Source organism: Meles meles, chromosome 1 (genome assembly GCF_922984935.1).
Source record: "Meles meles chromosome 1, mMelMel3.1 paternal haplotype, whole genome shotgun sequence".
Taxonomy (NCBI): domain Eukaryota; kingdom Metazoa; phylum Chordata; class Mammalia; order Carnivora; family Mustelidae; genus Meles; species Meles meles.
The window spans coordinates 47,750,895-47,778,168 of record NC_060066.1 but is presented as its reverse complement, the minus strand read 5'-3'; the positions used below and the strand labels follow the sequence as shown (position 1 = coordinate 47,778,168).

The 27,274-nt window shown below is 34.8% G+C and overlaps 1 pseudogene; it reads right to left on the bottom strand.

Annotated features, from left to right (window-relative positions):
- Positions 1-1,615: 1,615 nt before the first annotated feature.
- LOC123943427 overlaps positions 1,616-27,274 on the bottom strand; it is a 42,279-nt pseudogene continuing 16,620 nt past the window's right edge.

Genomic DNA, 27,274 nt, shown 5'->3' with positions numbered 1-27,274 from the left:
ATTGCCATATATCCAATTACATATCCCAAATACAAATACATACACGCCAATATCCTATTACACAATTATATTGCTATAATTTATCTATATTCATTATACTGCACATTAGCTCTCTATGGCTTATTTACCATGTGTTATAAGTTTGTATCTTTAAATACTGTCACTCTAAATCCTCCATACGCATTCCCTGGTAACCACTATTTTACTTCTGATTTTTACAGGTTTAATTTTTTTTTAGATTTCACATGTAAGTGATATCATTCAGTACTTCTCTTTCTTTGGTTGATTTATGTCACTTAGCATAATATGCTCAGAGTCTATCCATATTGTTGCAAATGGAAGGATAGATTCCTTTTTCCTGGCCAAATAATATTTCATTGTGCTTTTGAACTAAATCTTTCTTAGTATGCTTTGAGAAATTCTTTCATAATTGAGTTTTTATTGGTTATCCTGAAGATCAGTACAGACATTTCAATTTGTACACAACACTTAATGTGTGTACCAAAAATCTAGAAAATCATGTAGTTGTAACTCTTTTCTGAAAGTTATTCCAGTGACATTCCGGCTTAAAATTTGGAGACAAATTTTCCTAAACAGTACATCAAATATGAATATCTTTAAATGTTGATATGCTCTTACGTTGTTGAGTCTCATTAATTCACAATTTAATATCATATACACTATATACTCAAATTTTTAGCCTTGCACAGCACATTAACAAAGTTGGTAGGAAAACTAGACTACCATGACCAAGATGTTATAGAATACACAAAATTCTGACAGATCAAGGAATGGTTTTCTTTAGGAAATAATTCTGCCAAAACAACATGGGAATAGAAGTAATTTAAAATGTTCAAGACTGGGACTCCTGGGTGGCTCAGTGGGTCAAAATCTTTGCCATCGGCTCAGGTCATGATCCCAGGGTCCTGGGATCGAGCCCTGCATCAGGCTTTCTGCTTGGCAGGGAGCATGCTTCCCACTCTCTCTCTGCCTGCCTCTCTGCCTACTTGTGATCTCTGTCTGTCAAATAAATAAATAAAATCTTTTAAAAAAATAAAATAAAATGTTCAAGACATTAAATGCATGGCTGACTCCAAATTGCCGCTTAGTATGCTTTGTATTCTAGAATACAAAGACTACCTCATCTATAGAATGTTAAGCTGACACCCAAGAAAATCAAAGCCTCCCATAACCAATATCCTACTATATTCTGGTTGTATCAAAAAATAAGCCAGCGGGCGCCTGGGTGGTTCAGTGGGTTAAAGCCTCTGCCCTCAGCTCAGGTCATGATCCCAGAGTCCTGGGATCGAGTCCCGCATCGGGCTCTCTGCTCAGCGGGCAGCCTGTTCCCTTCTCTCTCTCTCTCTGCCTGCTTGTGATCTCTCTCTGTCAAATAAATGAACAAAATCTTAAAAAAAATAAGCCAGCAAATTATTTCACCTCTTATAAAAAAGTATTTACACTTAAAAATGGGATGAGGTGGGATTCCCTCTTTCTTAAAAATGCTTCTAGAGCTACTAAAAAAGCTTGTATTTCCTAAATAGTTGATAAAAATGTTCCTATGAATTCTACAAAAAGGGAGACAGGGACCCCTGCTAAGAAATGTTATATGATATTAATCAGACTTGGCTTCTTTCTCTCCTCATTCATCAGAGGCTGGAGTTTCTCAGTTTTCTGCAGGTTAGTTTTTTGTTTCTTGGTTAGTCATTTCAGCCTGTTTTCCCCTTGCTCCCCCTTTTCCCTTTTGTTTACACTTTTTTTGTCTGAAGATTTATTTTTTCCTGCTACCTTTTTTGGCTTCACTTCTACTTTTGTTGTAGCAGATTTGGCTGACAAATTTGCAGATCTCCTCTTGGGCTCCTCCTTCTCTGCCCTCTTAGAAGAGCTGACCTTTCTCTTGGGTGTGGTGGTAGTGTGGTGGCAGGTGGGGAGAGTCTTCAAGAAGCTGGGCTGCCTGGAAGATGCCACTCTTCCCACTCCTCTCCCCACCCAAGCTACTGCCTGCTCAACATCTTTATCCACTCATTCATTGATGGCCATATGGGTTTCCATACCTTGGCTATTATGAATAATTCTGCAATAACTTGGGATTGAAGATATCCCATCAGAATCCTGTTTTCATTGCCTTTGGGTATATATCCTCAAGTGGAATTGCTGAATCATGTGGTAGGTTTATTTTTAATTTTTTTCAGGAACCTCCCACAATGAATGAACCAATTTACCGTCTCATCAATATATGTAATGGTTTCCTTTTCACCACATCTTTGTCAACACCTAATTTTGACACCTAATTGGTATGAACACCAATATTGTCTCTTTTTGATGAGAACCGTTCTAGCAGGTCTGAGGTGATCTCATTATTGTTTTGATTTGCAATGCGCATCATTCCTTGTGAAAAGACTCAAAGAGATTTCTGATTTATGGATTGAGTGGTTGAATTAGTCTCTGACTACCTGTGTTTGTTTTGTGTTCTTTATGTTTTTAGTTTCAGAGATAGTATCTCTTGTCACTTTTAAGGAGGAATGTAGTTTTAAAAGAAAAAAAAGATAAAGAAAAAAGAACCTATGACATATTCACTGCTGTAGTCAAAACTTGTACATGGGCTGTCTCAGCTAGTCAGAGAAGGCAAAGAAGAAATTGGCCTTTCACATCCAAACTGTTTCCCATTAAGTTTGTGCCTCTTCATCTTCCTTTTGTTTATGCTTCTGAAATTTCTTCTTGGAAGCTATTGATGTGGTGGTAAGAGTAAAACTTGCTTTAAGCACTCATCATACAAATTAAATTTTAAGTAAAAGCAATTGGTATTGCTGCTGAGTAAGTTCTTCCTGTAGAATGCTCAGACACTCTGCAAAATTGCCTGCTGACCTACTCCATGGGCCAGAGATGCCAGTGGCCTGATAGCCAATAGTATCTATCAGAGGTGACATTTATAATGGAGAGCTCTGTGCTGTTGTGCCAAAAGTACACAGCAACTGCAAACAGGCTATCTGAGAGGAAATGATATATATTAAATTATTTGCTGCACTTTCAATTGAAAAATGAGCATTATAAAGAAATAAAACACTCCTGAAAACCCAGCTGGAGAAAGATGAAAATTTGAAAGTAGTAAAGTACTTTTATTTTGACAACTGAGTATGCAAAAATGCATGATGGTGGCATATGCTCATTACATTTATAAGATGTAAAGTCCACCCATTCTTTTAAATCTCAGCTTACTGTTTGGATATAATATATGGTATCATCTTCATTTTACAGGTGAGGAAATTGAGATTAGATTGATTTGTCTGAGATAAAACAGCTATTAAAAGATTCACAGGTCTATGACATGCACATATTCAGTCCAAAGCATATTTTTTCCTTTTTATCATGTTTTACATTATAAAGACCATTGTTTAGTTCTGAAGAATCTTGTTCATGAATATTTGCAGGAGAAGAAAATGAGTAAATGTACAGTGTGATTTCAAGAGTACAAGAAAGTTTCTAATATCCCAAATCATCCATTAAATGGTAATCTATACCTAGAGATTCTATGCAAATAATCTGAGATAGATATAGGATGATATATATCTTGGACTTGACTGTGAAACTTTGAAGCTGAAACGGACTTGATGATTAACCTAGTTCTATTCTACCCTTTTACTGATGGTGGGTTTAGGCCGAGATGACAACTTGTATAAGCTCATTTGTAATTTTGGTTTCAGTATTAGAGATAGGATTCTGGTATTTTAATAAAATTTCAAGTTCTTGTCTTTGTTCTATACCATTTTTCTTTCCTTATCACTAATTTATAAAAATTCAATGTTGTGAACTAATATGTTGGGATTTTGGTGAATTTGTTAATGTTATCTAAAATCTTTTTATTCCTGACCTGGGAATCTATTAACAGTCAGTATAAGAGACATAATGAATTAAAGTTCAGTGATATTTGAATGAGTAAAAATAGGTTGGCTAGAATAATTCTTTGATACAAACTTTACTCAGTATCAGAGCTACATTACAGGAAAAAGTTGTCACCTGTATTCAAGAGTTACACTTATGCCTGCTTTTAAACTTTCAATAATGGGAAAAGAAAACAATCAGAGAGTGGAGCATCATTACATATAATCCATTTCCTTTTAATTTTTATCCCAAATATTTTTAAGTTTGATTTTTATTTTTACTTCTCAAAGAGGATTCAAACTATGTGAACCTTTTTTTTTTTAAATGCTGTCAGCTTACTTTCTGTTGTTGGAAGATGCTTGTTATAGATATGACAATGAAAAATATAGACATCCAGCATTAACTCTTCAGAAATCACGTGTAGGACTGAGAAAAGGTGTCCTGTGAATATAGAAAGGTAATCATGAATTACTGACTCTCTTTCAACTTTCTCTCCACCAAAGAGTGCCTGTTCAAATTTGCATTTGAAGCCCACATATTCATCTGAAAACTTTAGGATTTTTAGGAGAAAAAATACCATTCCCGTATTTTTGGACATGGGGCAACAAAAATGTGAAGAAAAAGGATGGGCGTGTCTGCTCATTCAGGTGTAGTTTCTTCCCACTACAACCAGAGGTTTCTGTTAGGCCTATGGGGGCATTGCCTTGGAAGGAATTGCTTCTGATTCATGTGGCTGGGAGGAACTAGCTCAATTTGCTACAGATTCAAATGATTAAAATCTACCATGTCACCCAGAATGTTATGACTTGGCTCTGTCAAGAAGACCTGACTTTTAGTGATGTTATAGAATCATGGATGGCTAACAATGAATTAGAATATATTTCAGGAAAGTAAATAAACTGAAGGAGGAAGACTAAAATGAATAATTAGAATTATGGCTTCTAGCAGTAACCAATAAAAGGATAAAAAATCATTTAAATAATGAGAATTTCAAAGGAATCAGAGAAAAACTTTCCAAATTAAAAGGTATGATTTCTAAATTTGAAAAATTTGAAAAATTCTAATTCCACTGATTTGGCAGGATAGGTATGGAGGGCTTGAAAAAGTGCCCACACCACTACCTAGAAATACTCCAGACAATATTAAATGGATAGCCAAACTTATAAAAAAATAAAGGCAAGATATTAAATCTGTGCATTCTCATATTTTATGATCTTCAAGTCCCATTTTAGGTACCTATTAACTCAGGCAAGGATTGACAATTGGTGTTAAAACCTTTGTGATTATTTTTTTTTTTTTTTTTAAGATTTATTTATTTGACAGATAGAGATTACAAGTAGGCAGAGAGGCAGGCAGAGAGAGAGAGAGGAGGCAGCAGGCTCCCAGCCAAGCAGAGAGCCCGATGTGGGGCTCGATCCCAGGACCCTGGGATCATGACCTGAGCTGAAGGCAGAGGCCTTAACCCGCTGAGCCACCCAGGCGCCCCCCTTTGTGATTATTTTAAAATCATTTTATACCAGTATAACTGCCAAATCCCTGCTTTATTCTCTAACTTATGTGGTGGTTGACTAATTGGCTAACACGGTCTCTGAACTTTCTTTTTGTGTACTGCCTTTTTAATTATCACAAAAAATGTACATGTCAAATGCTGCTGATATCACAACTCACTTCTATTCCAAATTTGAGTAGGAAATCTCTGAAAATCTTTTCATGGGAAAAAAAAAGGGAATGGATTTAAAGTCAATGAAATATAATGCACAAAATAATTTTAATTTCCATATTATTCTGATAATTTTAGCTAACAAAATTTAACATTTTTAATATCAGATTATTTAAGTTGTGAAATTCGGATATCAATGGTGTTTGATTATCTCTAGTGTATAAGATAAAATGTATATGGACACAAAATAAGAATTTATTTATAGACAGAACTAGAGAGTATAATGTTAACTGAAATAAGTCAGTCAGAGAAAGACAAATACTATATGATTTCACTCATATATAGAATTTAAGAAACAAAACAAATGAGCTAAGAGAAAAAAGAGAGAGAGAAAAGTTAAGGAGCAGATTATTAATTATAGGGAATAAACTGATGGTTACCAGAGAGGAAGAGGATGGGGGAACTGGTGAAATAGGTGATGGGAATGGAGGAGTGCACTTCTTTTTTTTTTTTTTTTTAAAGATTTATTTATTTGACAGATAGAGATTACAAGTAGGCAGAGAGGCAGGCAGAGAGAGAGGAGGAAGCAGGCTCCCAGCTAAGCAAAGAGCCCGATGCGGGGCTCGATCCCAGCACCCCGGGATCATGACCTGAGCTGAAGGCAGAGGCTTTAACCCGCTGAGCCACCCAGGCGCCCCAGGAGTGCACTTCTTGAAATGAGCACTGAGTGATGTGTGGAATTACTGAATCACTGTATTATACACTTGAAACTAATATAACACTATATATTAACTAACTGGAATTAAAATAAAAACTTAAAATACATAAAAATACAGACAAAAAATGAATATATTTAATTATTTCAGTATGCAAATTTAAATTAGAAATTTTAGCCTAATGAAGTTTATGTCTTAACTAGTTCTATGGCCAAAGTCCCATCTTAAAAAATTAGTTGAAAACCAATATAGAAAATTGAGAAATTCTTGGATGGCAGGTCTTTGAACTTGTTTGTGAATAGTGGCCTTGACCTGAGGGAGGAGGAAGCCCAACATGGATGTATGAGGATAAAGTAGGAAAAGACTTCTGAACTTCTAGTCCTCAGGAACAAATTTAGAACTGTGCAGAAACTCTGTACTTTCAAGGACTTGGGGAAAACAGAAGGTTACTACCTTAACTTGGATGGCTGTTTTCCCCTTCTTGCCTTCCAACCATCCAGGGCGAGTGAATTAATATCTAGGATTGTTTTCTTCTAATGGTGGGATGAAGAGATGAAGAGGTATTACAAAGGTGATGTTAGAAAGAATGAATCCCTGACATAGACTTGTTTTGGTAAAAAATGACTGCGGTTTTCTGGAGTTTAGGACACTTGAACATATGAGACATCTATTGCCCATCCTTCAAGCTCTTTGGGGCTAATTTGGACCAGCTTTCACTATTCCACAGTCCTATCAGAATAGCTGATATCTCCAGGAGAAAAATAAGTTCATAGGTCAAATAAACGACATTTGAAGAGCAAATTTTATCAAAACAACAAACAAAAAATGTATAGGTTCTATCAGAAGTACAAATAGTAAAGCATAAATTTAAACTTTAAGAATTTAAAATTAACTTTAAAAACAACCCAAAAGATATAAGGGAATATATTACTAATATAAAACACGAGTAAGAAACCATAAATAAAATGGAAATGTTATATATAAAAAGAATAATAGTTGAAATGTTGTTGATTCAAAACCTCAGGTGTTCCCTGGTGAAACCTGAAACTGTCTCAATATAGAGGGCAAGGAGAGAGTGAGGAAAGAGGTAGGCCACTCCAGACTGATAGGTGGTTGGTCTAATAAGCAAAGGAATTTACTTAAAAGTTTCGTCTTTTTTGTGGCCACAAGATTAGTGGATCTTCTCACCCACCTGCCAGAATCTTAAATGTTTATATAGAGACTTTACCTGGATTCAGTTATGTATACTGCCTAGAAAGTCTCAACAACACATTACTCTCTCAAAAGCCACCTCCTGCAAAATGCCTCTGTCTGTAGGAACAGTGGGCAGATGATGCGTTCCAAGGACTGGGGAGAGGGAGAAGAGCCTCTGAGTGCCTGGGGTTAGCTTCCTGTCAACCAACATTCATGTCCGTTTGATAATTTCCTCTAACAAACATGCAATTTATGATAAGAAGAATAGAAAATATTAGTAGACTTGTACCAATTTTAAAAATGAATTTGGATTTAAACATTTTTTCCACAAAAGTATCCATGCTCAGATAACTTTACTAGTAAGTCTACCATATATATATATATATATATATATATATATATATATATATATATATATACACACACAATGATGAATAGAGACCTCAAAATAATGCTTACCATAGGTAGGAGAGGACAGATAGGGGATGAAGGGACCATATAATAAGAGGGAGATTACCACTATGTTCCCAATTTTGTGCATTAGATTGTTTTTAAAATCAACCAACAAATAAACAAATAAGCAACCAAATTGTACATGGATCAGTTATGAGAATGTATCATAAATCTGCAATTGTGTTTTATTCTATTCCTAGTGCATCTGAAGTTCATTAAAGAAAACAAAATATATAAAACATATTTATTTGGATTTGTATTGTCATGAATTGTTGTTAGAATAAAAATTTAGCTTATGATTTTAAATAATTCACTTCATCACAACTCTGGGTTTTTAAGTTCCTTTGTATAGTTCTTTTCTATATTGATGCCCTCTCAAGGTTTGATCTTTGGAGCCTTTCATTCTCTTTGATTATTCTTAACTATACAAAAATACCTCCTAATTTGCTATTTCCAGCCTACATCTGTTTTCTATGTTCTAGGGTCCAGGCTTCTTTATACAACTGTATAATAGACATCCACATTGAGAGAGCTCATGCATTTCTCATAAGGCATAGATGTGCCATTGATATTTTTTATTGATCTATTCCCCCACGCTGCCACAGTGCCTGACAGAAAGCGGGTTTTGAATAAATATTTGCTGAATGAATGAGTCTCTCAAACTCAGCAACCAAAATTATCTCATTATATTCCATACACATAAATGCTTCTCTTCCTCTTATACTTTTTGTATCCTTTATTCTATGAATGAAACGGCATCCAGCAAGAAACACAATCCAGAAACCCATACACCCTTCCACCAACTCCTCTTGTTGATTCTAATTCCTAGATCTCTTTCATACCCATTCCCTCTTCAAATTCACAGCTGCTGCCTTCATTCAGGCCCTTGTTACTTCTTGTGTGAATGATACTAAGACTCCCAATTGGTTTTGCATTTAAAACAACTAAAAAACTTACAAATTTGTAAATCTTTAGATTTAAAAGTGATTAAAATTACATATATATGTTATCTTAAAATTCTTATAATACACCTTTATTGCAGCCTGTTCTCCCTTCTTTTTCCAAAATCATAAATATATTTAAGGTTTCCAATGTTAAATTAGAATGAGACAGACTAAAATATTGCACACGGGGAAGACATTGCCAAAAACTTTTAAAAAATATTTTGAAACTGTATGTTCACCAATCTCTCTCAGTTTTGTCCCTCTTCTAAAAAAATGTGTTGAGGGGCGCCTGGGTGGCTCAGTGGGTTAGGCCTCTGCCTTTGGCTCAGGCCCCACCCCCGTCTGCCTCTCTGCCTACTTTTGACCTCTCACTCTGTCAAATAAATAAATAAAATCTTTAAAAAAATAAAAAATAAAAAATATGTTGAATGGGGAAAGTGAACAAGCAACACAAGAGGATAAGGACCTTGTTTCTTTTAAATTCATATTGAGACATGTCAAATGCTTGCTTATGTGAATTATTAGAAATCATAAATTACTTAGATTTTATTTACCATATGAAGAAAATACATATTGTTAACTATTCCATCGTGACTCTATTCACAAGTGACTGATGCTGACCTAAGGAAAAAATGCATATTGGAGACAACAAAAGACGAAATGGTAAAGTTTTTAATTGCAGCTAAATCTCTCATCTTCTAAAACTTCAAATCTTACTAATAATTGTGAAGATTATAAAATCTGGAAAATTGGCTTCTGGTAAACTGGTTAAGCAGAATTTAACTAGAGCCAAATAAACCACAGTGGGGTCATCTTACCTCAAAGATTCTCTTATCAGAGATAATACATTTTTCTTAATGAATAAGACATATAGAATAGTTCTTATTTTGTTGCTGCAAACACAACCAAACAATGTTCTATTTCACTTCAATTAGCTGTTAAAGCCAGATTGATCATTCACAACTGTTCTTCTTTAAGATTATGCTGGCAAATCAAAAAAGTTGTACTTAAAATACACATGCTGTTTTGAGCAATCAAACATATCTAAAATAAATATCTGATGTCTATATTATTATTAATATCATTGTTTAGTAATTTCTTCCTTCATATCCTTTAATCACCCTTCTAGCTTCAGTATTGTATCTAGATTCCTTCCAAAGATCTGTAAGACTTAAGAGATTTGACCTTTACTCATGTATGAAGAATTCATTTTTGTTATTCTTTGCCTTACCTATTAACTTTCACCTGTACTGAAATATTTGGAAGTCTCTGTGCTGGTCATGCTTCAGTGATGTTTCTTTTCTTTTCTTTCTTTCTTTGATGTTTGTTCTTAATTGAGCAATAGTTCTCCCCTTCTGCTCTTCACTTTTCTTCAAGACTCAACTCAAACATCCATATTTTCATGATGGATTCCTATAATAGATACTTAGGGTTTCATCTAAATTTCTGTTTCTTTGTGCAAATCTTACAGTTTTTGTGCATTCTGCTTCTATTTGCATTTGCAACTTTCTTCAAAACTCTGCTCTGGGGCAATTGGGAGCTGGAGGTGCCTGGGATCTTCACATCATTCCTAGTCAATGGTTGATTGCTGTGGAAAGCCAGTTACCTTGTTTCTAGGTGGGACAAACTCTGGAGTGGGGGGTGCGGGTGGAATTTATGCTCCAGACCTGTGTAATAAGGAATTTGGCCTTGCCCGAAGAGATAGATCTGGTCTTTGTGCCGAGTTCCTGAAAGGTAATCTTTAAATTTTCCTAGTGTTAGAAATGTCTTTGTTATTCATGGTGGGTCCCTGGGACTACATCTGAGAGTTTATGCTAATGATGTCAGTCAAGGTGAGACCAGCCATACTTAGTAGTCTAGGGTATCAGCTGACCATGCCAGAGAGCTTCAGCATGTGATTTAGGGTGGAGACTTTTGATCACAGGGTATCCATTGATCTAGAGACTGAGTTCAACCAATGAATCTTGACAATGTAATAAAGTCTCCACAACAGCTCTGGATACCAAAGCTTGAAGAACTTCCTGACTTGGCAATATACCATCGATATTGTTACACATCAATGCCAGGTGTATAACGATCCTTAGGTCAAAAGAGGCCTCACTTTTGAAATCTTCCCAGAATTGACTCTATGCATCACTTCCCTTGGCTGATTTTAATCTACTTCCTATAATAAATGTAACCATGAGTACAAAAAGTTTTTATGAATTCTATGAGTTTTTTTAGTGAATTATCAATGGTGGTTTTGGGAAATTCCAAAACTTGCAACTGGTGTCAGAAATGAGAGTGGTTTTGTGTGGGCTCTTCTCTCTAACTCTGTAGTTGGGACCTCCACCTTTTTGTTGTTAGGATCAGGAGTCTTGGGCCGACTTTGCAGTCTGGAGGACTTAACATCACAATTTGGCTAACTCCACAGAAGACCTACATCAACACCTCACCACCACATGGTTAGGAAAACCTCTTCTGGGCCGGCAATGTACTCGATGAATATTTTTATGAAAGCACTTAGTCATTAGTGTTATGATTAACTCAATTAGTACCTGTGTAATAAATTTGAATGTGACATAGCTAAGGGCAGGAACCTTGTTTAATTCTCCTCTGTATACATAGTGCCTAATATGATGATGGTAGCCACTCAAAAATTTTTGTTGGACAGGTGATTACTTACCAATCTTTTGATTTTTTTTTAACTACTTTGCACCTTCGTCCTTCTTTAATATTTATTTGACAGAACTTCATTTCAGCTTGGAAACTACTCTCTACCTTTTCACTTCCTGCATTCAGGGACTAGTGGGGAAAATGATACAACCAAGATTATACTGACTCTCATGACTGACTTCAATTGAGCCATCATAATGATTTTCATTTCTGTTAGATTTCTCTAGACAGGTCATTCTCATACTTCATTCTGTGTCTAGGTTCAATCTTCCTTCTAACTTCAGACTGCCTTAGCCCCTTTCTGGGCTTTTCAAAATATGATTATGTTTCTACTTAGAAGATAAAATAGAAACCAATTAGTCCATCAATTTCCCATCATTAAATTTCCAAACCTCTCTACCTCTGGAGCATTTTTAAAATCTTGTCTCATATTAAAATCTAGAGCTACATTGCTGATTTTAGATCAGTTTTGTTTTAAATGCCATGTGTTAAATTCTCAGAAATCTGTACTATTGATTAAGTGCCTCTCTTATATTTTATAAGATATTAAACATATGCAAGAATGCCCTGACCTTAAAATAAAAATGCAGTATGGATACTTTTTTAACCATATTCATTAGAGAGGTAGAAGCCTACATTCATGGGCTCCATTTCCTTACCCCTTTCACTCATTAAGCCTAAGCTGGATTCTACTCCATGATTTCACTAATTCTATTCTCTTAGGAATCTCTAAGGACCCCCAGTGGACTTATTTATGTATTTATTTATTTATTTTATTATTATTTTTTTTTAGCTCTCAGCTACTTTAATTCTCAGCTTCATTGAACACATTTGGTCACTTTCTCTTTGAAACAAGCTCTTTCCTTCACTTCCATCACCCTGCATTCTCTTGGTTTCACCATAAGTTCTTTTGGCTGCTCCTTTTCCTTCTTCTATACAATCACTATGTATTGAAGTTTCTGAGGGCTTTACCCTAAACTTTTTTTTAAATTATTATTTTCTTAGATAATTATGTCTACATCCTTAGTGACTATTATCAATTCATCTGCCGAGTTATATTCCAATTCAGTGTACATTTACATTATATTCTCTTCCTAATTCCAGATCCAAATATTCACCAAATATTCACTTGCATAGTCATCTAAAATTAAGTTTCATGGTATTTGGTACTGGCTGGACAATATCAAAGAAAAGATCAACATCTGCCTTTTTAGACTTTAAATTATCAGGACCAAATCCAATTTCTGAAATAATCCATGGTAGGCAAATAATAATTGACCTAATTAAAAGAATAAGTAAATACCAATAAGGAATTAGTACATTTTCCAAAATAAATGTTTTGTTTCATTTTGTTTTTACTCTTCTGGGAAAAAAAAAACCCAAAACAAAAGACAACTTGTTCAGCATTCATTAACATAATTTAAAATCCATTGATTAGAGGACTACTTTCTCAACTACTAAATCTATAAATTGTATGGGGTACAGTTTTTTTTCTGTTTTCAAAGAGACTCAGCTGTGGACTAGTTGGTATGTATAATTTATATATCTATGTATACATAGAGGAATGTATGTAACTATACATGCATATACATGCATATGACTGTATATACATAAGTACACATGTAAATATGTATATATGCCGTGGGTATATACTATATATATAATATACATATATATATGTATATGTGCACACATGTGTGTATGCACATAATGCATGTGTATATATACAACATATATATGCATGCATATGTGTATATGTATATGCACGTGTGTGTATGTATATATAGAGGAAGTAATATTTTTACTAGAACATTCTAATGATGATATTAGCTAACATCTATGTTCCCTCACAATTTTAGACACATTATGAAAATGATCACATTTAACTTTCACAAGAATTCTATGAAGAAGTTATTATTATTGTGATGATGCTGTTTTTAGCCATTACTCTCAATGTGAGAGCTCCTCCAGTGGAAACTTTTGTAAACACATTTTGGCTGCTTGTCAGAGTTCACTCAAATTTAAAATGTTCCTAGCTGAAAAGATTTGTTCCTCATCATAAAGCCTCATTTGCGATATACAGAAATTGTTAATGTTTGTACTCTTTGAATCCTAAGAATGAATAAAAAGCAGAATTCACTTTGAAATGAAAAAAAAATTTAAAGCCTGGCAACTCATGAATAAAACTAAGGTGATACAGAAATGGAAAACAAGAACTGGGGCTTAGCTAAATACCTTGTTTGCGCTTTGCTTTTGAAAATAATGAGTAGAAGGGGACTTGTTTCCACCCACCTCACAGTAACCTGCATGTGTTGCTTTGTATATATACAAGTAAGACTGTGGCACAGAGAAGTTTTAAAAGTCTGGGAATTAAACATTACATCCAAGAGAAAAGAAATAAAGTTATAAACTCTCAACTATACTAAGTAACCTTTAAAAAATGCCCTATGTATAATTCTCCTCCAGAGGAAATAACATTAAAATTTTGCATATGTTTCCTGAATTACATATTCAATGTCTTTTTATTAAAGAGTTCAAGGTGCTTTGTATAGGATTTAATTTTATAGATAACCACAGAGAAAAACACAAGTAATCAGTTGATAACAAAGGCCATAAATGACATGGAAATGGGGCAGAATATTATAGGATTGTTTTAGATTTACAGAAAAGTTGTGAAAGTGGTAGAGTTCCCATTACCCTACCCCCAGTTTCCTACCGACAACAACTTACATCAGCACAATACATTTGTCACAACTAAGAAACCAATATTGATACATTATTAACTCAAGAGCGTTCTTTATTCATATTTCCTTAGGTGTTTCTCCACCTCTTCCCCTAATGTCCTTTCTTTTTCTTCCTCAGGATCCCATGCAAGATACCACATTATACATAGTCGTCTTGTCTCCTTCGGTTTCTGTAGAGTATGACAGTTTCTCAGACTATTCTTGTTTTTAATGACCTGAAGTTTTGAGGAGTACTGGTCTGATGTTGGATAGTCTGCTTTTTGATTTGAATTTGTGTGATGTTTTTCTCATGGTTCCATGGAGTTTATGGATTTCAGAGGAATAATACAGCAGGAAAGTACCATTCTCCTCACATTATTTCAACGGTAAATGGTACAACATGACTTATCACTACTAGTCTTGGCAGCTTAGCCAAGGTACTAGATTTTAGATTCTGCCACTCTAAAGTTAATCTTTTCTTCCATTTCCACAGTTATGTAAGGAAATCGCTGTATGAAGCCCACGCTTAAGGAGAAGAGAGTTGCGTTTCACAGGTGTCTACATAAGTTATTTGGAATTCTTCTGTATGGAAGACTTGTCTATATTCATCCATTTACTTATTTATTCAGTCATTTATTTATATGAATTTAGATTCATTGATATTACTATTATATCATGGGTTATAATTTAACATTACATTACTTATTTTGTTGCTCAAATTGTTCTAGCTTTGGCCAAAGGGAGCTCTTTTCAGTGTGTCCCTTGACATACCTCAATTTGTGTATATGTTTATGTATCTTTGAGCATGTCCTTATTTTCTGGTACTATAAGATGCTCCAGCCTCATCTAGGATATTCTAAGCTCCAGCCCTAGAATGAGCAAGGAACTCTGCTTCCTGTTATTGAAGAAATTTGGAGACCAAGATTTGAGTACTGAGTATACTCATTGTTACCAGGGCATAAATCTATTTTTGTAGTCTGATTAGAGGCATTGGCTTTATTTGCTACAAAATCATACCACCAATTTTCTTAAAAAATCAGCAAACCACATATAGCATGAAGTGTTTCACAAAATTATAAGGGCTGCTTAGGGTGTTACTAAAGTAATATAGGCAAGAAGAACGATATTGTAAAGCATTGTTTTATATTTCACTGCTTTTTTTTCAGAAAATTTTATAGAATTCATGCATCTTTATGGAAAAATCCAATATATGCTTCTATAATGACTATTAGGTGCCCCCAGAGAATATGGTCCAGAATACAAATTAATCCACAAATTGTTAAATTTTAGAGTATATATGATTTACACAGAGCTTTTTATTAAGGATATATGAGATTCTGTTGCATAGCTAATGAATACAGTTGAAGAGGCAAGACATATACAATGGTGATAAAAAACAATGGAGCTGATATTGGCAAATGATTAGTGCCTCTCTTGATGACAGGCCAACTTTCAAGTACCTCAAAGTATTTTATAGATACAAATTTAAATAAAAACAATATAGAGATTAAAGATGAGGATGTCCATTTGGACAAAATAACAAAATCTTGTTCTCATATGCAGCTACTTCGGAAGAACCTCTGTGCCCTACCTGTATGGTAGGTAAAATATGGTCTGAGAACTCTTTTTTTTTTTTTGTCCCTGAGACCCTTTCAGAAGATTCACAATATCACTATTTTCACAGTAATATTAAGATTTTTTTTCACTTTTATTCTTTTAAGAGTTACTACTCTGGGGTTCTCCAGAGGCCACATTTCCCTATGATGACATATATACTCAGATGGTTAATGTTATGTGTTGTTAGGGGTATTTTGTGCTTTAATATTACCTTGGTTTTAGTTCTTAATAATATAGTGTCAATAAATGTAATTCAAAGAAACAAGAACTTTTTGGGGTCTTCAGTATTTTTTAAGAATACTACTGGGTGAGATTAATCACTCCAGAAATTAAATGTAAATGTAAGAAAAATGAGTGTCAATGCAGAGAGATCTGAGATACAATTAAATATTAAGATTCTGAAAAATTAGCCAAAATTTTATGAAAGATGACATTTTTATAGGGTTTTCCAAACTGAAGAAAGAAGGAGAGGAATGGGAAGAGAGAGGGAAAGAGAGAGAAAAAGATGGGGTGGAAGTAAAAGCAAAGGAGAAAGACTACCAAATTTGAAATGACAGAGCAACTATCACCACAGATCTTATTGATATCAGAATAATAATAGGTTAAATGTGGACATTGTAACAATAAATCCAATAACTTAGATGAAATGGACAAATTCCCTGAAATACATAACTTACAAATGGGCACACATGAAATAAAAAATCAAAATAATCTTATATCAGTCAAGGTAATTTACATTTGTTAACAAAAATCTCTAAAGATAATTCCAGGTTCAGATGGTATCATAGATGAATTCCAACAAACATTTAAGGAAGACATAATAACAAACTTATACAAAGTCTTTTAGAAAATAGAGGAGGAGCAAACATTTTCTACTATGTTTTAGGAAGTGAACATAAACCTGATATCAAATCTTACAAAAATATTATGGGAAAAAAATTCTAGGCTAATATCAAGACATAAAAGTCCTTAAGAAAGATTAGCAAATCAAATTCAGCAATACATATGAAGTGAGGTAACTGAAAGTAGACAGGACCTTCTCTTTGAAAATAGTCATCTGACTATAATCACTCCACACCCCCATGTCCAAACTTCTGAGAGCCTCTGCCATATTTGTACATCTATGTCTGTTGAATTCAAGTATATCTAGTCTTAAAATTTTCCTATCTAACAGTTGGCATTTATTTTATTCATAGAAATGGATTTGAAAAAAAAGCACATTTGAATATCAGATATATCTGCAATGCACAATGACATAATTAAGAATCCATAATAGTTTTTATTGAAAAAGATTTTCTTCTTTAAATATGAGACTTGGAGTAAAATCAAATAACTTTTCTTAGTTATATATCTTTGGAAGTATGATTAAGGATTTATAAACTGAGAACCATATCTTTGATTTATAAATTTATAACGATATAAGTCTAAAGAATGAGTAATAGTTTAGTCTCTTTGTCTTTAAGTGACTCTCTTGCTTCATGAGTTGGTTGTTCAGTTGCGATGGTAGCCTCTGATGTTTTTGACTCTCTGTTCTCAGAGCTGTATCTCTGCTTTATAAGCAAGCTGAAGCAGGAGGGGGGTGGGGGGGATTGGAGTCTTAGTGTTTTTGACCTGCTGTACCGGAAACACAGCCTTCAACCTACAAGTGGGGCTGGGTGGAGAAAGGGACTCCCTAACTATTCCGTTGCATTTACCTATAATTTAACCTCTGCAACATGGATCTTGGTGGATGTGAAATGCTAGCAGTTTACCCCTTCTGAAGAGATATTGTAGTCCTTGATAGGAACTTGGGCAAAGAAGGAGCCAGAATGGTTTCTATCATGCTGAGTTGAGGGTGGAGAGGAGACAGTGAGTTAATGCTCAAATGCCATAGACTCTTACTGTTCTTAACTGAGATTTAGACTTTTTTCTTGAATAAGCATTTCTTCATTAACTATTTATCTTTAGAAAAATTTCCAGAGACTTTATTTTTTAAAATAACTTTTACCAGTTATGGTCTAGCTGGTAATGGTCTCTTTGGAACTCTTCACACTACCATTCTTGTCCTAGTCTTTGATATTCTTAAGTAATCCCCTGATTTAAGCTTTCTTTCTCCAAGAATTTAACATCATTACACATTTTTCTAATCCTAAAAGTTGCAATAAATTATGAGACCAACTTGGAACTATTACTTTCTCTTTTATATGTGACTTTTCCCATTACCTGGATGCTTATAAATTCCTTTCTTTTCCTTGAAATGCATGAACTTCGTTAATGTGTATGTTAAGGGTGACCATTCTATATTATTTATATTTAATATGGCATGCTACTTTATGTCTTTCAAATATTCCACATTCCCATTGTTTTATATGTGAGTATGAAGAATTATTTTATTTCTGCCATCCTTTTATTGAGTAACTACTATATGCATGATATTGTGCAGGTAATTTCTTGGAGTGATAAGTGCTATGAGAAAAGGATATTAGGGTGGGATAAAAATATACTTTAGAGAAGAAAAAAAAAACAAAGTTACAAAGCAGTCATATTTTTGTAGAGTGATAAAGAATAAGTAATAAGCCAAACAATTCACACCATAAGGGAAGCCATATTTTAAATCAAGATAAGAATAAATGCACAGGGTCTGTATAAAGAGAAGATTGGAATATTTTAAAATAGAAAGAAGGCTTATATGGCTGGGCACAGTGATCTAGGGGAAAAAGGTACAAAGAGATGACAGTAATCTTGAGTAGTTATTTAGGATGGGTTGGCAAACTATGGCCCACAGGCCAAATCCTACCTACTGCCTCATTTTGTACTTAACTTACATGTCTGTGAGTTAAGATTTTTTTTTAAATGGTTGGGAGAAAATCAAAAGAATAATATGTAAAATTATGTGAAATTCAAATTTCAGTGTCATAAATAAAATTTTATTGAAACACTACCACACTCATTTGTTCATATATTGCCTACGGTTGCTTTTGTGTTGCAGTGGCACAGGCATAGGGGTTGCAAAGCCTAAATTATTTACTATTTCACTCTGTACAGAGAATGGTTTGCTGAACCCTACTTCAAAGCACCCTCATTCAGTAGGGAGAATGGATATAACCTTAAATTCAATAGGAAATTTTTAGAGGTTTCGAAGCAAGGGAATAGCAATCTGATTTGCTCATGTGCAAATTTATTACAGTTTGAGCAAATTGGAGAAAGTAGATACAGGGAGACTATTTAGGGGCAGGGTTAACTCAATAATGCAGTAATCCAAGTGAGAGATGACAGGCTGTGGGAGGGGAGCCCCCTGAAAGTAGACAGAGATTTCAGATGTGTTGGAGATAAAACCTCTGACACCGAAGATAGATTCAAGACAGGTGCGTGAGAGAACAGGAAGAATCACAGGTGAAACTTGACTTGGTTTGGAGCAACCAGGTAAACAGTGACACCATTTATTAACAGGAAATATCAGAGCAAAACTTTGGTTTGGTTTGGTTTGAGTAGTGGGTTGGAAGAAAGTAAGTTTTGGTTTGGATAGATGTGTGTAAGGACCCGAGGTAGAAATATTAAGTAGACAGTTGGGTTATGTGAATTTGGTTTGCAGGGGATTGACTTGGGATTGAGACGTGCATATTTGAATTCTTAGCACAGAAAAGCTATTTTAAATCATTGAGAATAAACGAGCTCATCTGTGAAGAGGAGGGAAAACAGAAGAGAAGGCTCAGAATGGGATCTCCAAGTAAGTAAAACTGGAAAGCAGGCCAGTTCTCAAGTTGCCTTCTCAAATGGCCAGTTTACCAAATTAATTCATTCCTTTCAGTTACTTAAGTTTACCTTACTAATCTTTATTTACCTTGCATTCATCACTGCATTTAAAAAAATGTTTACTTTTTCCTGCTCCATATTCCCGATGCTCTAGTTGGAGACAAGGGGAAATACTGAGAAGAAACAAAGAGAGCCTAACATATTTGAAAAGTGAGAGATTAAAAAAGCCTCCCTTTGAGAACAGGAAGTGGTGCCCTTGGGGGAAAGTCATTTCAGCCTGGATAGGAAGGACTGGAAAAAGTTCAAATAAAAGATTGTTGATATGCAGGAGTTTGCTAGTTCAGACATTAATACCTGAGGGCACAATAAAGGGAAGAGTTAGAAGGAGTAGGTCAGATTAAAAGATGGAGACATGTGATTGATATTAAAAGTCCTAGTGAAAATGGATGTCCAGGGAACTTGAGGCTTCTGACCTAGCCAGAAATAAATGGATGCCAGCATTCATCCTGATTAGTTAGGCAGATGAGTGTGTACAATTCAGTCAAGCCATATTTTTACTAATCAGCCTCGTCAACAAGGTCTTTTTTTATAATTGGCTATCTGGTAGGGATTTCTTCTTCCTTTGGGTCTGAATAGTGTGGCCATTTGATAGTAGTAATAATTATATTTAAAAAGCACAAAATATGGAGTGTTCCTCCTGTTTCTTACAAGGATTTGATAGCATTGATGGTTGGGGGGGGGTCGTTTTTTGCTTATTATATTCTTTTCCTGATTTTAGAAAACAAATATCTTGGGATAGGCCTAATGCTGCTTCTTTTCTGTGTATTACTCACTTCTGAAATGGGATGTGGAAGTAAGCCAAGGCAATCAGAAATTTCAATTTGTAAGTCTGGAGTAAAATAATTTCTAAACAAATCTCCCTAATCATTGTCATCTTCTCCTTCAGGGGAAAAAAAAAAAAATCAGTGGGTGAATCCCCATGTGCCAGATTCTCATTGTTGTACTTCTGCTCACTTCACTGTAAATAGCAACTCTGTGGATGATCATTCCTGCCCTCATTCCTTGACCCTACCTTTTCCAGGTAGTTTTCCTCTAGACTAAAAGGATGGATTGCCAGAGTAGAGAGAGCTCCTATGGCATTTCTCCTTTAGCTCTGTGACTGAGCTCTTCTGCAGCAGGAATTGAGTCTTTCAAGGATGCCCTTTCTTCTTCCACGATCTATTCTTTTCCTTAGACTTATTGCAAGTAAGGTTCATTCCTTGAACTTTCCACTTACTTTTGTGAAATTTTTCCCTTAAACTAGATCCAAGAGGCATTTGCTAGAGGGGGGAACTAGCAATGCCTCCCCATTCGATATCTATAGCATCTGATATTTTTTCCAATATTCTCCTAATCTGGTCCAGTTTATAACCTTTGAAAGACATTTCTCAGTTTTTGGTTTGGTGACAAAGAGCTTTCTTCATTTTTATGTTTTTGATTACTTCTATTGTTTGGGGTATGTTGTGTTAGTATCCAGACTGATAATACCCTAGTTTGTCAACTGATACCAGAGATTTGAAGAGTAGAGAAACAGCACATGGTAATGGACAAGAGGAAAGATTCTGCAGACAAACTCACTAAGTTTGAATCATGGCTGCAAGTCTTATTAACTGTGTAGTCTCAGAAACCAATTTACATAATCTCACTTTGTCTCAATTTCTTTTCATTGCCACAATAGGGATAATAAAAGTATCTCTATCATGATATTGTTATTAAGATTAAATATGCATATATAAAGCATTTAGAACAGCACTTGGCATACAAAAAGCACCATATCATTGTTAAGCATACTATTATTACTACTGTTATAAAGATTGTACTTAAAAATTAATTTAAGTATAATTAATATTGTACTTAAAAATTAATTCTACAGTGATATCTCTTGTCTTTAGTTTTCTAGTTTGGCTACTTCCATTTGTCTACATGAACTATGGCATCTTCATGGCAAGGGACCATATCTTACTCTCCTTTGTACTTTTCACAGTGCTTGCTATATATAATGTGTTTCATATTGTTAGCAATCCACAAATATTTCTTGTGTTAAAATGACTTGAGGAGCACCTGGGTGGCTCACTCGGTTAAATGTCTGACTCTGGGCTTTGGTTCATGAGATGGAGTCCCACTGAGGCCTCCATACTCAGTGCAGAGTCTGTTTGAGATGCTCTCCCTCACCTTCTCCTTCCCCTTCTGCTCCTACCCCCACTCATGCTCTCTCTCTTTTTCAACGGAATAAATAAATAAAAGTCTTTAAAAAATGAATTGGGAGGCTATTGCAGTTTAGGTTTATTGAAAATCTGATCATACATATTTTAAAAGGTCCGGTCCTTCTTAATCTGAGGAACTAGTGGCTTTGCTTTCTAAGCCTTTGAAACTAAAGACATAGGAAGAAATATACAGGTACTATAAAATGGAAAATCAGTAGCCCTTTATTTTCCCTTTGATGTTGACCGGGTATAAAATATGCATCACAGGTGTAAACTTTAAAGCCTAGCCACAATTGTTTGCTAACGCTTTTTATAAAAGAAAAAGGGGTGGTTTTTTTTCCCCCTTCCTGTTAGAAGTGGTTTCACAGGGCTTTGTCTGTTAAGAAATCATCAGATAAAGTGAAAATGAGTTAATTATTTCACTTTTGTTCTGAAAGAGTTAGCTTTCAGCCAATTTCAGATTGGTTCTCTGTATGCCCTCAAAAAAAAAATCAAATAACTCTTCCAGTAAACACATATTCCATCAATCTTCAGTAACAGCACATTTCAAGGTCAAATTTTGCTTAATAGATAAAGGCACTGGATTTGAAATCTTGAAAATCTTGGAGAAGTAGCTTTTGAACTCATTCTTACTGCTCATCTACAAGTCATGGTTATTTTCCCCAAAATGGAACTTTATTAGAGACAAACAAGTGGGTTTCATTTTGCTTATACAACCTAATATGTTTTGATTTATGCATGAATAATGTGAGACTTACAAATACTATTCCAAAGTCTGAGTGTGAGAATATATTAATCTTTTGCTTGTAGGAAACATTTACATGTTGTTGTGGGTTGAATTGTAACCTGCTAAAGATTCACATTGTTAAAGTCCTAGCCTCTGGTAACCTCAGAAAGCGATCTTTTTGGAAAGTAAGTTAATTGCAGATACAATTAGTTGGGATGAGGTCAAACTGAAATTGGGTGGGTGCCAATATGTGTGGTGTACGTATAAAAAGGGAAAATTTGGACATAGACATGTACACAGGACGAATACCACGTGAAGACTGAAGATATACACAATATACTATCGAAGTACTAAACACTAGGAGAGAGGTCTGGGATAGATCCTTCCTCTACTCTTTCAGAGGGAGGATGGCCTTGTTAAATCTTGTGTTACTTTGTTAAGGTGTCCCCAGTAAACTAATACACATGTGATATATAACTACACAGTTAACTCTACGATTCTTAATAAGCTTAACATGCCATCATATATGTAAAAAGTTGCCACTGTTTGGATCCTAAAGACTAATATCATGTTTAGCAAGTGCACTTGATACTGAGTGGTTGGTCAGCAGTCCAAGCTCTGTTAATCAAACTTTTGGCGAAAGTGCCAGCCTGTTCCCAACCAGGAGATGCACTTTGGTTACCCCTATGACTATTTGAGAACAGAAGCTCTTCTCTGGTAGCTTCTGCTTAAAGCTTTTTGCTATGTATTGTGTTTCTTTTAAGAGTGCTTGCTAGATTGCTTTTGTTCTTTGGGAAATATAACAGAATATTTTTAAAGAATAAAATCAACAACTTTCACATTGTGTTCCACATATAAAAGGCCCTCAAATCTATTCTGACAATCTGAGGTGGTATTAAGAAAACAAACGTCCCACCTCCCCGCAGCAACCCCCAGTTTGTTTTGTGAGATTAAGAGTCATTTATGGTTTGTCTCCCTCCCAATCCCATCTTGTTTCATTTATTCTTCTCCTATCTCCTACCCCCCCATGTTGCTTCTCCATGTCCTCATATCAGGGAGATCATATGATAGTTGTCTTTCTCCGATTGACTTATTTCACTAAGCATGATACGCTCTAGTTCCATCCACAGCGGGCTATGGACATTGGGGAGGGGAAGCGAACCATAAGAGACTATGGACTCTGAAAAACAACCTGAGGGTTTTGAAGGGTCAGGGGTGGGAGGTTGGGGCAACCTGAGGGTTTTGAAGGGTCAGGGGTGGGAGGTTGGGGGAACAGGTGGTGGGTAATGGAGAGGGCACGTTTTGCATGGAGCACTGGGTGTTGTGCAAAAAGAATGAATACTGTTACGCTGAAAAAATAAATAAAATGAGAAAAAAAAAAAAAAAAAAAAAAACAAACGTATCTACCACAGATCTATGTAACTTAATTATTTTCCTTTTGTTTTCCTGTCATACAAACAATATATATTCATGAATAGTTATCTTATATCTGATAACACTAATTTTTTTGTACAGTTATAATAAAGTCTTGAGAAGCATTAGTTCTTTTATTTTTTATTTTTTTATTTTTTATTTTTTTTAATTTTTTATTAAATAGGGAGAAGCATTAGTTTTTTTCACATGTCTATTTGAAGTGTGGTTTCCACATTTGGGGGATGTTTCAATGTGAATCTCTAACCACCACCACTCACAGTATCATTCATTTTGAGCTACAGTTACATACATCTGATGCCTTGTCATTCCACATTTTGAATGGCCATGAAAGGTAATAAATTGAGAAGTAAAAGAAAAATCTTGCTCTTAGTGGGACCAACCATAACTGAGATCAACTTCAAAGTCTCTAGGAAATGTTTCACAGGAGAAATAGAAAACCAGGATATGAAGTAAACTTCAAATAACTGGTTCTTTCCTATGTCAGATTCAATGAGGGGAGATTGCCTTTCTTGTGGATAAACACCTACATTGCTCTAGAAAAAGAATAGAGAAAACAAGTATTCACCATTTTTTTTTTTTTAATAATGCTGGGCTGTTTTCTTTCACCTAATTCTAGCTCTTTCCTTAATTACTGGAACAATCAGTTCTACACAGTGGGTAGGTACTCAAAAAAACTTTGTAATGGCTATGACGGACATGTTCTGGAATTTGTTAAGAGTAGACACTCTGTTGAGATACTTCACTAGGGAGCGTGAAGAAAACTAGAAGAGGTCTTAGAGTTTGGAAAGTTAGGTCATCCAAAAATGCATGGGGGTAAGTATGTAGAGTGATGTGTGGAAATGATTATGAAAAGTATGATGACCTCTTAATGATCATAAAAGAACACAAGAGGGTTTTTTTTTTTTCCATTTGGTTCTCATTTAGACTAATGGATTCTACGAAACATAATTCCAGAAACTTAATCAATAATTTCATATATTTTAAATGTTAATCTCCCTCACATTTATAATGGATACAATTGTATTATATGATCATATTCTAATCCAGAACATAATTCTGAATATATATCTTTTACTTATGTAAAAGGACTCTTTAAGTAAAAGAGCACATGTACATTGAACACTATTATTGAGACCACTACAATATAATTATCTCTAGTCATGGAGGAAAAAGGATAGTATTAATTCTAAAAATCCAGGAAAAAAGGAAGTGTAATTTTATTTTTTTAATTTAAAAACACTTTTTAGCTCAAATATTCCCTTTATTTTTAAAAATTTATTTTTTAAAAATTCTAGTATAATTAACATGGTGTTATGTTAGTCTCAGGTGTACAATATAGTAATTCAACAATTCCATACATTACTCAGTACTCATTGTGATAAGTGTACTCTTAATCTCCTTCACCTATTTAATTCATTACCCTCTCTTCTGGTAACTACAAATTTGTTCTCCTTATTTAAGTCTTTGTCTCTTTTTTTCATTTGTTTTCTTTCTTAAATTCCTCGTGTAAGTTAAAACATATGGCATTTATAATTTTCTGACTGACTTATTTCACCATTATATATTTAGATCCATCTATATTGTGGCAAAGAGTAAGATTCCACTCTTCTTTAGGGCTGAGTAATATTTCATCAGATACATATACCACTTCTTTATCCATTCATCTCTTGATGGGAATCTGGATTGTTCCTATATTTTGGCTACTGTAAATAATGCTGCAATAAACATATAATAATATGTTAATATGCAATAAACATAATACATATATCTTTCTGAATTAGTGTTCCCATATGTTCCCATATGTTTTGATAAATACCCAGCAATGGCACTACTGGGTCATGGTAATTCTATTTTTAAATTTTTTTTAAACTTCAAAAAAAATTTATTTGACAGAGAGACAGGCAGAGGGAGAGGGGGAAGCAGGCTCCCTGCAGAGTGGAGAGCCTGATGTGGGGCTCATCCCAGGACACTGAGATCACGACCTGAGCCTACGGCAGAGGCTTAACCCACTGAGCCACCCAGGCACCCCTATTTTTAAATTTTTTGAGAAATCTCCATGTTTTTCACAGTGGCTAAACCAGTTTTCATTTCCACCCACCAACAGTGCATGAGGGTTCCTTTTTTCCTACATTCTTGTCAGCACTTGTTTTTTGTGTTTTAGATTTTAGCCATTCTGACAATGTGAGGTGAATCTCGTTGGTTTTGATTTGCATTTCACTGATGGTAAGTGATGTTGAGCATCTTTTCCTATGTCTTCTTTGGAGAAATGTCTGTTCATGTTTTCTGCTCATTTTTATTTGTTTAATTTGTTATTTGGATTATTTGTTGTTTGGGTGTTGAGTTGTATAAGTTCTTTTTTTTTAATATTTTATTTATTTGACAGAGAGAAATCACAACTAGGGAGAGAGGCAGGCAGAGAGAGAGGAGGAAGCAGGCTCCCCTCAGAGCAGAGAGCCCAATGTGGGGCTCGATCCCAGGACCCTGGGATCATGACCTGAGCCGAAGGCAGAGGCTTTAACCCACTGAGCCACCCAGGCGCCCCGAGTTGTATAAGTTCTTTATATATTTTAGATATTACTTCTTATTGAATATGTTATTTGCAAATATTTTCTCCCATTCAGTAGTTTATCTTTTAGTTTTGTTGATTGTTTCCTTTGCTGCACAGACGCTTTTTATTTTGAGTAATCCCAATAGGATATTTTTGCTTCTGTTTCCTTTGCCTTAGGAGCCAGGAGAAAAATGTTTTTATGGCTGTTGTTCAAGAAATTACTGCCTGTGCTCTCTTTTACAATTTTTGTGATATCAGTGTCACATTTAGGTCTTTAATCCATTTTGAGGGTTTTTTTTGTTTGTTTGTTTGTTTGTTTTGTCTATGGTGTAAGAAAATGGTCCAGCTTCATTCTTTTGTATGTAGCTGTCCAGTCTTTCCAACACCATTTGCTGCTGTCTTTGTCCCATTGTGTATTCTTCTCTCTTTTGTCCTATATTAATTGACAGTATAAGCACAGGTAAATCTGGGGTCTCTCTATTCTGTTCTTTCATCTATGTGTCTATTTTAGTGCCATTACCATACAGTTTTGATTACTGCAGATTTGTAATACATCTTTAAATCCAGGATACCTCCAGTTTTCTTCTTTTTCCAAATTGCTTTAAATATTTGGGATCTCTTGTGGTTCCATAAAAGTTTTAGGATTATTTGTTCTATTTCTATGAAAATGATGTTGGTATTTTGAAAGAGATTGCATTAAATCTGTAGATTGCTTTGGGCAGTACAGCTATTTTAACAATACTTGTTTT